The sequence below is a fragment of the Taudactylus pleione genome, unplaced genomic scaffold (genome assembly GCF_031769625.1).
Source record: "Taudactylus pleione unplaced genomic scaffold, aTauple2 ptg000040l, whole genome shotgun sequence".
NCBI classification, from domain to species: domain Eukaryota; kingdom Metazoa; phylum Chordata; class Amphibia; order Anura; family Myobatrachidae; genus Taudactylus; species Taudactylus pleione.
In genome coordinates, this window is record NW_028284442.1 from 25,510,453 (window position 1) to 25,525,261 (window position 14,809).

At 47.2% G+C, this 14,809-nt stretch overlaps 1 protein-coding gene and 1 long non-coding RNA gene across 4 annotated transcripts in view; one reads left to right on the plus strand and one right to left on the minus strand.

Moving 5' to 3' along the window:
- Positions 1-14,222, minus strand: part of LOC148538447 (uncharacterized) — a 79,065-nt gene extending 64,843 nt beyond the window's left edge. For 2 of the 3 annotated variants that reach the window (XR_015871996.1, XR_015871994.1), the window contains exon 1: positions 14,065-14,129. This is a non-coding gene — a long non-coding RNA (uncharacterized LOC148538447). Of the gene's footprint in view, positions 1-14,064; positions 14,130-14,182 lie in introns of those variants that run through there. The other variant, XR_015871997.1, reaches the window with a different exon arrangement.
- Positions 13,522-14,809, plus strand: part of SERPINF1 (serpin family F member 1) — a 75,083-nt gene continuing 73,795 nt past the window's right edge. Inside the window, exon 1 of the mRNA XM_088454934.1 lies at positions 13,522-13,649. The gene's annotated coding sequence lies outside the window, so the exon portion shown is untranslated. The remainder of the gene's footprint in view (positions 13,650-14,809) is intronic.

Consider the following 14,809-nt stretch of genomic DNA (forward strand, 5'->3'; position numbering starts at 1 on the left):
AATAAGCTCCGTGTTCAGCGGCACAAGTATTACTGTAGTGACTCCTGTAGTGTTCATAGACTGAGTGGCAGTGACTGACGCGTTTCCCCGTGGTTCCACCCACAGCTTCATCAGAGGCATAACTACATCAATCTGATTGGTGGCTATGGGCAACAACTTCACTTCCGAAAAACCACACTTTAGTAAATTGACACCTTGGAGTGAGAAGCTCAGAAAATTCAAGCACAAATGTTATACATGTCACAAAATAGGTCACAAAGCCCTTGAATGTAATGCTATGCAGAATAAGAAATGCAACAGGAAAGATGAGTTTGCTTTGAGTGTCACAGACAGCCGTAGAAAAGATTGCTGGTATATCGATCCAGGTGCTACCAGGTATTTTAGCTGCAATGAAGAGTGGTTCACTACATAACAATCAAAGGAAGTGGGAATGAAGTGCTTACAGCAACAAAAGTTGTTCTGGGCACTACCTGCCTGAAAATGGGGACTAAAACTAATATCACAGAAATCCAACATGAGCTTTATGTTGAACTATTCTCATAGCCAGCAAAGTAGTCATAGGGGTATATTTACTAAAGTGAGAGATTTTAGAAATGGATGTTGCCCATAGCAACCAATCAGATTCTAGCTATATCCAATTACCAGAGAGTTTGTCAAGTCAAGAGATGTCATATTTAGAAACAACAGAAACGCAGGACAAGTATGTGTCACTGGATGTGCCAGCAGCTGGAGGCATATCTGAACCAGAAGCTATCAGCGTCGACAACCAACAACAGAAAAGAACATCTGCGAGAACAAATACCGGAAAACCACTAAACAGATTCGATGGAGGAGTTTGCAAATATTATGTTCAGTGAACCTCTAAATATCCAGAAACCAAAGTCAAATGCCGACTGGTGTGTGTCAGGAATTGTGTTTACCCTCGGGATTATGCTGTTCTGTCTTGGTGGGGGTACTGGCCTGGGGGCTGTCAGAGTGTGCTGTCAGCGGGTTCCCAGCATGGTGGTGGTCCCAGGGGCCCAAAGCTCTGGAGGCGTTCCCTCTGGCTCCGGACACTGGGCACAGCCATGGTGGCTCCTGACCAGCCAAGTGATTTGCTGTTGGGTTCCCAGTGTGGTGGTGGTCTCATGGGGCTCTGTCGGCATTCCCGCTGCTCCGAACACTGGGCACTGCCATATTGGTCCCGGTAGCTACCGCTAAGTCTCCAGTGATAGCCAGGCCAGCATACACCTGACTGCATCAGCCAATCCCTGTGCATCATAGGGTATATATTCCTGGTTCTGACAGTATTCAGTGCCTGAGCTTCGTCACTGTTGGATGTCCAAGGCTCCAGCTCCTTGGCTTGTTAGCTATAGTCTCCTTGCCTACTCCAGCAGTGATTCTACTATGACTGCAGTTGATAAAGTCCGGTCCCACTCTGGCTTCAAGTACTAGTCTGCTTCCATTCCAACTCTAGTTACAATGTCCAGTCCAATCCAGCTGCAGTTGCTAAGGCTGATTCCACTCCGGTTGCAGTTGCTAAAGTCAGGTCCCAATCCAGCTCCAGTTGCTAAGTCTGATTCTACTCTGACTCCAGTTGCTAAGTCTGAGTCCGGTCCCATTCCGGCTGCAGTCTCCTGTTGCTATAGTCTGGTCCCACTCCAGTTGTACTACCATCTAGTACAGGCCAGGCCAACCTGTGGCTCTCCAGCTGTTGTGAAGCTACAAGTCCCATCATTCCCTGACACAGTTTTAGCATTCCCTAACAGCAAGGCATGCTGGGACTGTAGTTTCTCAACAGCTGGAGAGCCACAGGTTGGCCTGGCCTGATCTAGTATATGACCCAGAGATGTTCTGTTCTCCAGTGCCCTGCTCCCTACAGTACTGTTCTCACACTTATACGAGTTATCTTGCACATCTATGAGGAAGTGTTATATTCGTTCCTCATTACTCCAAACTAGGGATGGACATCGATGGTCGATGTTTGCCAACCATCAATGTTTTTCTTGTGATGTTAGTGTTTTCACCACTTGATGACAGCATTCCAATGTTTGCCGCCATTGATTGGTAATCATTTGATGGTGTTCCAATGGTGGCTTCTTTTCTTTAAATCCTAACAGCTATGCCTCCCCTGGCTGCTGTGTGCTGTGTCTCTGCATGAGAAAATGTCCATGGCTCATGCTGCTGGGATCTTTGGAGGCTGTCTCTCACTGCCTCAGACATGACCCATTAGTCCCTCCCTTCCTCCCCTCTCTGCTAGCTCTAACTGGCTCTCTGAGACAGTGAGAGCCAATCAGTGCGCAGCCCTGGCCCTGCAGCAGTCACTCAGAGACACACACAGACAGGTGTGTGGATTATTAGGTCTACAATAAAAAGGTAAACAATGTTTAGGTAGGCAATATTAGTTAGACAGGCAATAGGTCGACAGGGTCTGAAGGTCAACACACTAAATGTCGACTGGTAAAAAGGTCGGCAGGGACAGAAGGTCAACAGGGTTATTAGGTCAACACACAAATGGTCTACTATTGTTGTTGTTTTTAGCCTTAATCTACACTGTAATCCTAACCCTTCCTCCTGGTGCCTAACCCTAACCGTCGGGGTAGGTGCCTGACCCTAACGGTCCCTTCTAGTGCCTAACCCTAACCCTCCGGTAAGTGCCTAACCCTAAACCTCCCTCCTGGTGCCTAACCCTAACCATCGGGGTAAGTGCCAAACCTAATTTTAAAAAATGTGTCGACCATTTGTGTGTCAACCTAATGACCCTGTTGACCTTACCTTCTGTCCCTGTCAACCTTTAGTGTGTCGACCTTCAGACCCTGTCGACCTATTGCCTGTCTAACTTGTATTGTCTACCTACACATTGTCTACCTTTGTATTATAGACCTAATGACCAGATACCCTCAGACAGCTACCAACGTTTACACCAGCACAGATGGTAAGTAATTCTCTGCTGGTGCTGTAAGAGGTTTGTATTACCGATCCTGACTATCTACTGAACATGCCCGTCCTTTGATAAAGCTGCACAGGATAGCAGCAAAACGTGTCACGTATCCACCCCCATACTTTCTAAGAACCCCATAGTGAACCCCTATAGCGAGCGGCCAGGAAGATGGTCGCGATGGTCAAGACCATCGCGACCATCGGGCTTGCGACGAGACCCTTGTGGTAGGGTCTCGTTGCCGCAAGCCCTAGAGTGCTTTCGACTCAAACAGAGCTGAAAGCACTCCCATTGACATCACTGACATCACTTGTGATGTCAGTGGGGCCGGCCCCAGACAGTAGGCGCTCCCATGGGAACGCCTCCATCTGGGCAACAAATGTAGATAAAAAACATATGGTGTGAAATAGGCACTATTTGAAAGAAACTGGACAATCAATATAGGCTCTATTTTAACATACCTCTGATGAACACAGATAAAAATGGTTACACTCCCTCCTTGAGGGAAGTTCCAGCAGCTATTTCCGCTACTGATTCTCCTCCAGGACTCCCCCTTCAGTCAGTCACCTCAGTCTCTCCTCATAACAGTCTGCAGTTGGCTCTATGTAAGCACAGTCCTCACGCTGCTTGCATTTTCCTGCTCACATCACAAGCTAGTGCTAGGGATGGTCATTGACCATTGATGGCTTGCAACCATCTATGGTCTATGGCTGATGTCAATTGCTTTTTTTTCATCAATAGTGCAAGACCGACGCCACACAATCGATGGTGATGTCTGATGCTGGAAATACATCGATGGTGCTGGCTCGATGGTCAAGGTCTACACATGCACAGCACTCAGCCATCTTTGGCTCAACCATCAATAGTTTTCGAACAATGGTGTAAAACCATTGACTATCGATGGCCATCACTACTAGAGCCTGCATTCCTCTTTAGCTGCTACAGAGCTCTTTCACTGGTCACCTGGCCCTGATCCATCCAGTTGCTATAGCTACCCTTCTCCCATGGCTGTCCTGTACACTGTGTAAAAACAGCCAGAATGCCTCAATACCAGGGACTTATCCTTCTATATTACACCAAAATTGAACCCAGTAACTGCTGAATTCTCAGCATAGGCAGCGCAAACTTGACTACATTAAGTATCTCCTCTGCGAGAGAAGCTCATGTGGCCAGTGAAGGGAGCGGGTCCGGACTATTTGTGTTATTAGGCCCCACCCCCTAACTGTAAAATTGCATGACTCGTGCGTATAGGAATAGGGTTGGGCCAAATGATGTGATTAGCATAAAATTGCATCACTAGGGCCCTCCCCGCTCTTCACAGACCATAATTCCAGGTATTATTCTCACCATCCTGTCCAATTCACTAGGAAGTGGGAGGGATGCGAGAGGAGTACATTGTCTTATGGGAGCCCAGGGGACTACCTAAAAAATCAAGAGTCTCCTGCTGGTTCTGGGAGAGTAGATAATTATGGGCAGCAGTGGGGTTACATTATTATCCTTTATTTATAGGGGCCACAAAGTGTCTGTAGCATCGTACAAGAATAACAATAGGATAAATAACAATACAAAAGGGATCACATAGACATTACAGGGGCAATAACCAAACAGAGAAATAATAATACAACAAAGTGAGATACAATTCTTAAGAGGAGTAGTTGGTGACCCCGTCCCTGGGTAGGACAGACAGATGGGCTCAAAGTCACAGATTGTAACTCTGAGGACATACAGATCACAGTGATAGAGTGGGGTGAGAAGCTAGAGGTAGGAGGGACCAGTTTGTCAGCGTTTCCAGTCTATGAGCCGTAGTCAATTTGAGCGGACCAGCAATACTTTTCCGCCTCCCAGACTTTTCACCTACTTTGCCTGTTTTGCAGGCAGAAAAATATCACGCGCATGCCCGCGTATCCCCGTATTCAATTTGAAAGTAGGCGAAAATGGGACCCGGCGAAACTTAAACCATCGGAAAATCATGTCAGATTTGGGGAAATCAGCCTGACACCCCCCAAAAGATCCTCTGACATGGGGGTTAGCTCTAATTACCCCCGATTTGGCTTGCTGAAGGTATTTGGTGTTTTTAAACGGGCTCAATAGCTGCTAAATAGCGTTTTTGTATAAGTGGTGAAGAAGAGTATTCAGGAGGTTTTTTTGCAGAAAATAACTTATCCCAGCAAATTTGGGGTACTTGAAAATGGGGGTCAGCATATTTTAAAGTTGCTAAAGTTAAGTTTAAAAAATCGTGAAAAATCCACCTGCCGCAAGCATCTGCAATGAAAAAAACACCTGGGACATACTTGGGGACCCCCCTGGAGTCTAGTTCGCTAGTTTTAAACTTTGTCCCCAACTTTTTCTTTTTTCGCCCCCAAATTGAAAGTAGTTTTTTGGGGTGTTCTTAAGTGTTTTTTATTTTTTTTTGACACAGTCTACCATTGGGGGACTGTGTGAAGGTTGCACGGGGGTTCCCACAACGTTGCACCCCAAAACCCCAATTCAGCACTTTTTTCCGCCTGCTATTCATAGTCAAAACTTTTCTGCCTATTACATTGCATTGACTTTCCGCCTAGAAACTTGAACCCTCAAGGTAGCCAGGCACAGACCGAAGTCTGACCCGGCCTGCAGAAAAGCAAGTACTCTTGTTTGGGAACACCAACTAAAATATGAATGCCAAATCCTCTGATAGATGCGGGCTGAAGCAGGCTTCCTTGCCCTCATCATCGTCAGAAGCAGAGAAACCTTTGGCCTTTAAGGTGGAAGCCTAAATAGCCACGCCATCAAAGCCAGCCGAGGTAAATCCGGATATAGGCAGGGTCCCTGCACTAGCAAATCCGGTCGTAGAAGCAGTGGAAGTGGCCTGTCTACCAATGTCTCCTGGCCATGCAGGAGCTATTAGTATTAACCTGCCGCCTTCCTGCTTGAACTTTATGACTCTTGGGAGGAGGGATATCGGCGGAAACAGGTATGCCAACCTGAATATCCACCTCACTGCCAGAGCGTCCACGAAGGCGGCTGAGGGGTCCCTCATTCTGGAGCCATACCTGGGGACCTTGTGGTTGTGGCGTGATGCCATGAGATCTACATCTGGTAGTCCCCACCTATCCACCAGGAGTTGAAAGACATCCGGATGAAGAGCGCATTCTCCGGCGTGTACGTCCTGACAACTAAGGAAGTCCGCTTCCCATTTGAGGACTCCTGGGATGAATATTGCTGAGATTGCTGGAAGATGGCATTCTGCCCACTGCAGAATGTTTGCCACTTCCCTCATGGCTGCCGGACTTTGTGTGCCTTCCTGATGGTTGATGTAAGCCACTGTGGTCGTGTTGTCAGACTGAATCTGGACAGGCCTGCCATGAAGAAGGTCCTGTGCTATACTGAGTGCTCTGTGCACTGCATGAAGCTCCAAGATATTTATCGGTAGATGTCTTCCTAGTCCGTCCACCTTCCCTGAAAGGTGTGATGACCTGTCACCGCTCCCCATCCTCGCGTCGATGGTGAGGACTACCCAATCTGGGACCCACAATGGGCAACCCTTGTCTAAATGTCTAAATCTGCAGCTACCAAGTGAGGGAGAGCCGAACCTCTGGCGAGATGCGTATCATCTGAGACTTTATCCGATGATACTGACCATCTCACTGAGACAGAATCCATTGCTGCAGGGACCTGGAGTGGAACTGGGCATATGTCACCATATCGAATGTGGACACCATGGAGCCCAGCACCTGCATTGCCAGGTGAACTGACACACTTTGTTTGCAAAGTAGACTGCGCCCACGAGACTGTAGTGCCGCAATCTTGTCCTCTGGTAGGAGAATTCTCTGGCCCAGAGAATCCAGCAGAGCCCCCAAGTGCACCATCCGCTGAGTTGGAGAAAGAGAGGACTTTTTCCAATTTATTATCCAGCCGTGCTCTTGTAAGCAGACAATGGTCATCTGAAGATGACACTGTAATAATTCCTGTGATTGTGCTGATATCAGGAGGTAGTCCATATATGGCAGTATCCTGACCCTTTGTCGTCTGAGATGAGCCGTCATCACTGCATTATTTTGGTAAATACCCGAGCGGCTGTGGTCAGCCCAAATGGTAGAGCCTGAAATTGGTAATGTTGCTTATGTACAACCAATCTCAGAAATTTTTGGTGGGATCGTGAAATCGGAACATGCAGATATGCATCCTGTATGTCCAGTGAGACCATAAAATCTCCAGGCTCCATTGCCAGCATAATTGACCGTAGGGTTTCCATGTGGAATTTGGGCACATGAATTAATCTGTTGAGAGACTTCAGATTCAGGATAGGGCGATGTGACCCATTTGGTTTCTGATTCAAAAACAAATTTTAATAATAACCCCTTCCCTGTTGCATCACAGGAATGGGGATAATGACTCCTGACTTCAGGAAGGCCCCAATAGACTCCCGGAATGCCAAGGACCTGACCGGGTCTAAAGGCCCACCCCATAAGGCAGTGGGCTTACCATCCAGTTTGGAAGCAGGATGCTTGGCTGACCGAGATTTCTTGATCTGCCATGTCTTGTGGGAATTTTCCTGTCTAGAGGACTGTCCCTTTGCCCTACCATGTGGGCGAAAGGACCGAGCTGATGACTGCCTATACTTAGGGGTAGTTGTAGATGGCAACCCGGCAGATTTATATTTTGCCAAAGAAGACATTATGTCATCCAACTCTGGTCCAAACAGTACCTTCCCTCCAATTGGCAAGGATTCCATGGCTTTCTTGGAACCTGTATCTGTCTTCCAGGTTTTTAGCCAAAAGATCCTTTGAGCTGCAACTGAAGCTGCTGATACCCTAGAAGCTAAGATACCTGCGTCGATGACCGCTTCCCCCATATACATAGCTGCTTCTCGTATCTGACAAAGGGAAGACAGCTGTTCTCTGGTAGCATTAGGCATGCTATCCTCCAGTGGCTTTGTCCATTCTTCCATAGCCTTGGCCTGATAATAGCTCCAGATAATGAAAACACTGATTTTAAACAGTTATCAAGTTTTCTATCTGTAGCCTCCTTCAACGAGGATGCCGCAGGAATGGGTAACGTAGAGCTCTTGATCAATCTAGTCACATGAGCATCTACTGATGGGGGAACTTCCCTTTTGCTACATTCACCCTGAGCAAATGGATATCGAGAGGTCAAATTCCTTGTAGTATGGAAATGCTTATTTGGAATAGACCATGCTTCAGACATGAGATTCGTCAGTTGCTCAGACTGAGGAAAATAATCTCTAGCCACCTTTTTGACGCCTAAAGACCGGAGTCTTAGCTTTCGGCGGCACCTTCTAATCCTCTATACTGAGGATAGATCTAACCGCTCTCACCAGAGAGGGGACATCCACAGAGGATGAGTATCAGTTCAATGAGTAGGGTGGGTCAGAATCCTGAGGTAATGTCTGAAGAGAACCTCTCTTATGCCCCTGCCTCTTTACTGCCACTGGTCTATCCACCTTCTGCTTAGGGGCTATAGATGGCAGCATACTCTGACTAGTGTGAGCAGAAGAATCAAACCAACAAGGATTCATAGGGGACAAGTACATAGAAGGATGCAACTGCTGTGGGTATCCCACAGTAGGAGGCAATATCGTGGTAGGAGCACATGACACTGAAACCTTATCCACCATATGCGACAAAACCTGCGACCAAGACCCCACTCAAGATGGGTCTTGTGTAGGTGCAGGTGTACCAGATAGGAAAGGTGGCTGTTTACAACAGGCACTAAACAATCCATCCTGCACAAAATCCTGTTCAGACAAGCCTGCCAAATAGGATTTACATGACTTAAGCACCGGAGGCTCACCCTTCTCACCTTTACCCTCAGACATGCCAAATTTGTGATCGGTATAAGGTGTACAGTATAAATGCAATGTGACCCACTTCACATATGAAAAACCCCACACACCTTTTCAGAGGGATGAGGAGAAACACAGTGATAGATATAACTGACAGTTTTGAAAACAAAAGGCAGTATATATACAACAGCTAGCATGAAAGTCACATACAATGCATAAATACAAACACTGCTATTGCAAATTGACTCTGAATCAACTGACCAGCCCTGCCGGGGTATTGGCAGGATATAGAGCACTATATAGACCCAGAGGAGAGTTATACAGGGAGACAGCAGTAGCATAACTACTGCAGTAGCCTGCAGCAGTACGCATAACTGTGAACTGCGAGCGTCTCACATACGAGGGGGTCAGAAGTAGCAACCTAGAGGTGGGAATCCGTAACCGGAAGTTGTGTCTGGGTCGGTGAAGGAGCTGCCGGGGGAACGCCTATCACCCATAAGCTGCAATTTTGACAGCATGGGTACGCTGGCCTCACAGTAGTAGACGTAAACCAGTGCGCTCTAGTGCGTCTACTACCCATCCCCGGCGACAGACGATTTGGCCCCGGCCACCTTAGTTAGCACACGTTACACGATGCCTTCACCCGCAGCCGTCTCTGGTGCGTCTCCTACACTGGAGGCCTGGACTATGTCATGCATGATTCCCCTCAGGAGGAATCGCTTACCTGCCATCTCCGTGAACCTGATCGCAGTCCGCACCCCAGCGACGCTGCTAGCTAAGCCTCGCTGAGGCCCACCAAAATCCCCTGGTATTTCGGCATCGGCAGAGGTAGATGGAGTCGCAGTATCTGCGTCCTATTCAGCGCCTAATACTGCTGAACTCAGAAGTTCAAAAAACTAAGGTAAATCATAAAAAGAAAAACCTGCCACTGCCTAGGCAGTCCTGCTGTTAAACAGGTGCGTCTGGATACTTGCCGCGCACCAAACAAAAAAACTGAATGCCTGTGGCTGGAGGCGGGGTATATAGGGAGGAGGACCAATGCATGCTGGGAGCTTTAAAGCGGTAGCTGTTTGGTGCAATGGATCTCTCCAACTACATACCCCAAAGTAGATTCTGTGGATCCTATGGACCCTGAAGAAGAAATGGGGGCTGTGAAGGTCGGCAGCTAATGCCATATTCAGATGATGGTAGCTATAGCCTATGGGCTACATTTCACAAAGCTTACCAAGTAAGGGTTCCTCCAAAGCCCTGGACCGCGCAAAAGAGGAGTGAAGTGACAGCTGATGCAATCACTTCACTCCAAACACATCACAGAAAGCCTTTGTCCCTGCATGTGTATATGAATACATTCTGCCGGGATATCATTTCTTATTGCCGCGAATAGCAGCAACAAGAAATAACACTTATCGGGTCTAAAACGCGATAATTGATAGATATGCCTCTAAATGAAAATAGATATCAATATAGCTTGCATTTAGTTGCAGAGCAATTATCAGCACAATGTATATATTTACATACCATAAACATTTTTTGTGTTTTTTTTTCATCTCTTTAGCACAGCAATTTGTAATTTAAAGGTTTACTAATCATAATGAAGGAAAGAACTTCTATCACCAAATCTGCAGCCAGGACATCAGTGGTCATGTATAACTGCTCCACTGCATCCTGTAGCTACGATTCGCAAATTTGCAGGGAGAAGGGTCCACCTTTAGTAGACCACGCATGCCCATGAGTACCAATAAAGGAGTGGAGAGACTGCTGATGTAGTCACTTCACTCCGAGCACATCGCAGGGGTGGGCGGCATGATCACAAACTGCAATGCGATATTGTACACTAATATCGCGCCCAGATCGCAATGAATATGTGATTATTGATAAATGGGCCCCTCAATCACTTATATCAGCATTTTTCAACTGCTGTTGAGCGGATGTCAAGTGTGCTGCGGCGGCGTGACATCATAGGTCACGAATGCCGCGTTCAGCGCCCACCAGCCAGCTAGCCAGCCCACCCACCCGTATGCTGCTCACAGCTCTGCACTTAGTGCTGTCCTGTCACTGATTGTGGCTGAGCAAGAGGAACACCAACCAGACAGACTGGACAGGAACGTCAGTGAACCTTCTCTACTACTGACAGGTAAGGGCCAATGAGTGTAATTTTTTTTTTCTTTTTTTTTTTTTTTTTTTTTTTTTTAGAGCTAATTTTTTTTGTGTGGGGAGCAAAGTGTCTTGATTTGTTTTTTTTTTCTGCGTGGGGCCAGTCAACTGCTTTTTTTTAACATGGGGAGCAATGTGTTTTTTTTCAGTGGAGTCCAGCCAATCTTATTTTTTTCTGTAGGGAGAAATGTGTTTTTTTTTGTGTGGGGACCAATGTGATTATTTTTTTTTGGGGGGGGGGGGTGCAATGTGTTTTTTTTTTCGGAAGGAGCCAGCCAATCTGATTGTTTTTTTTGTGGTTGCCAGCCAATGTGACTGTTTTTTTCTGTGGGTCCAATGTATGTGTGTATAATTCCTGTGGGGGCTAATATATGTGTGTATAATTCCTGTGGGGGCTAATGTATGTGTGTATAATTCCTGTGGGGTCCAATGTAGTGTGTTTTATTCCCGAGCAGGGGTGTATCTAGGGATTCGACCGTCCCTGCTAATGTACTGGACTGGCGCCCCCCTCCCCCAATACTTATTAAATAATTACACTATACATTAAATAAGTAGTTAAAATGTTTCCCCCGCTATCCCCCTTCTGCCAGCCAGTAGTAGCCCCCCTATGCAATATCCCCAGTAGTAATCCCCCCTATGCCGCATTGCCCCCAGTAGTAGTCCCCCTCTGTACAGTGCCCCCAGCAGTAATCCCCCCCTATGCTGCATTGCCCCCAGTAGGGCCCCCCTATACAGTGCCCCCAGTCAGGGGCACCGAGAGGGGGGGAGCGAGTACACTTTGCCCGGGTTCCAGAGGGACCCGGCGGGGGCCTGGTTCTGGCGCCGCCCCCCCTCCCACCTCCCTCCCTCGCAGCAGCCCAGCAGGTGGGAGACTGCTAGCGGCTGCTAAGCAGCAGCCACAGCAATCTCCTCTGCCTGAGGGGGGTGCGATCACACTGATCGTGCCCCCCTCTGGCTTGGCGCCGGGCTGAGGGGCTCACAGCACCCCCTCCACGGCGCTGCAAAAATGTTTTTTTTTTCATCTTCTTCAAGGGGGCGTGGTCACACCTCCCTTGATTATGCCATGCCCCCTCTTTACCGGGGCCCGGCGGCGCTCTCTACGGCCCTTCCCCCAGTGGTGGCCACCCCCCCAGTAAAGTGCCCACTGTAGCGGCCACTACCTAGACAGTGCCCCCTAGTAGCCACACCCCGCCTGTGCCATTCTTACACACACACGCTCCTCCCGGCCCGCTCTGCACTATGGGAGAGACGTCATGATGTCTCTCCCATCACCCGCTGCGGGGGAAGCCGGAAGGCGGAGCTCATGAACTGGTGGCTGTGTGTTTGTTACTGTGTAGGGCAGACTGCTCTCACTGCGGTCTGCCTTACACTTGTGAGACCCGGGGGACTAGCGGTGGCTGCACCGCCGCTAGTTCCGGTCCTGGTAGTCCTGACCTGTTTCCACCCCTTGGCTGCTGGTGGCACTGCCGGACGTCACCCCCCTTTGGCCAGCGCCCCTGTCGATTACCATCCTGGCCAATGGATAGATATGCCACTGTTCCTGAGGAGGCCAAAGTAGTGTGCTTTATTCCCGAGGAGGCCAATGTAGTGTGTTTTATTCCCGAGGAGGCCAATGTAGTGTGCTTTATTCCCGAGGAGGCCAATGTAGTGTGCTTTATTCCCGAGGAGGCCAATGTAGTGTGTTTTATTCCCGAGGAGGCCAATGTAGTGTGTTTTATTCCCGAGGAGGCCAATGTAGTGTGCTTTATTCCTGAGGAGGCAAATGTAGTGTGCTTTATTCCCGAGGAGGCCAATGTAGTGTGCTTTATTCCCGAGGAGGCCAATGTAGTGTATTTTATTACCGAGGAGGCCAATGTAGTGTATTTTATTACCGAGGAGGCCAATGTAGCGTGCTTTATTCCTGAGGAGGCAAATGTAGTGTGCTTTATTCCCGAGGAGGCCAATGTAGTGTGCTTTATTCCTGAGGAGGCCAATGTAGTGTGCTTTATTCCCGAGGAGGCCAATGTAGTGTATTTTATTACCGAGGAGGCCAATGTAGTGTGCTTTATTCCCGAGGAGGCCAATGTAGTGTGCTTTATTCCTGAGGAGGCCAATGTAGTATGCTTTATTCCCGAGGAGGCCAATGTAGCGTGTTTTATTACCGAGGAGGCCAATGTAGTGTGTTTTATTCCAGAGGAGGCCAATGTGTGTGTATTTTTATTTGGGGGCCAATGTGTAGGTTTTTTCATTGGTCAGGAATGCCGCATCCACATATAGTGTGCCTTGGCAGTTTTTATATCTTGTGTAGTGTGCCTCAGATTGAAAAAATTGAAAATCACTGACTGCATTTAAAGTAATAACATATCATGTATAACTAGTAGGTACACTGTCAGAAGCTGAGATGCACATTACCCCTTGTTATCACATAATAGCCATTCTTCAGTCAGTGTATGTTATTTATAATGGCTGAGTGTATATACAAGTAGTATGTGATAGATCATCCCAGCAGCTTGCACATCTGTGTGCTGGCTTTGTGCTACCCTGTATTGAGCTCAATGGAATGCCACATAATAAGATGAGAAACAGGAATCACTCCCTCCCATCCCTGGAGGTTTCAGTCCAGCTGTGCTCCCTTTCCGAGCCGCCCTTGGCTCCACCTCATGTACTCATTGATCTGTAGCCCAGATAAAGAGGCTGCTAAGGGTCTTCCCCAGTTCCAGATCCTCAGAGCAGCCACCGGGGGGTGGGAGGCAGCCACAGGCGTCCTGTCTCAGGAGACAGCACACGTTGGTAACAGGAGTCATCCTTTCTAAGGTATGAGCCCAATGCAAAAGAAAAAAAAGTTTTTATTTTCACCTGCATGAGCTGAACAAAAGTTTAGACACAGTTGGCGCATGGTATAGAGCCCACATTCTGTAAATGAGGATTGTGCAGCAAGTGATTGGGCATGTTAGTATCTCAGGAATACCTTTTAAAAAGTTAGTCTTATCTTTAAAAGTAATGATTGATACACATCACCGTTGTGGCATCTGTTGAGGTGTTTCTGTATCTGGCAATATTGTAAGTGTCACTGTTATGGCTCCTTAATGTATTATGCCTATTACCTACATAACAAAGCAACTCATCATATTAGGCAGCTTCACTGTTTATATATTTAGATACTTTTTATTGTCGTTGTTATCATTAAGTTACTATTTACTAGTTAGTGCTGCTTTAACTGGCATCTTACGTTTTTCCTCCAGCATTCTCTGGTAATCCCCCTCCACAGGAAATGATGGTACTTGTAATTCCATCAACAAGAATATGATAGTCACCTTTCCCACTTGTGCTTTATCTGTTGCACTTACTAAACTAGTGTCTGCCACGTATCTGTCTCCTCTCCTCCGCCTCCCGCAGTGAAATGGATCAGTTTGACAGACTTATGTTCCAAACATTTGTAAATACATGTGACGTTACCTATACATTATGCACATTACATTGTAACGTTATACTAGCAGCTGGGAACCTGAGCGCTCCGTGCCAAATGTCAGCTACAGTATGTCACCCCCTTCAGCCCTTACAATGCCAGTGTTATAATAAATCTGTCTCTCGCATCTCAAAGTAACAAATCTCTTTGGGTGTCATGTGAAAGCTTTTCTCATTTAAAAATAGACGACTGCCTGCTGGGCTTACAAAATATAGGGAATATGTGGGTGTTTTCTTTTGTACCCAGCAGAAGCCTATCACACTGGGATAGAAGCACTGTTATTGTCATTAGGACAGAGCTGGACTTTTATTATATGGTCTGTCTAGTTTTGCAGCTCTGGGGTGGGGTATGTATTGTATTATTAACTACAAACTTGTGATGCATATTCATTTCTCATCAGCTTTCAGACATTAAAAAGTGGTCTCTAGCCAGGTACTAGAGCAATGTGTTAGATGTCTGGAAGACAGATGTAATTGGTATGTACTAGGAACAGAACATCCTTTGTACC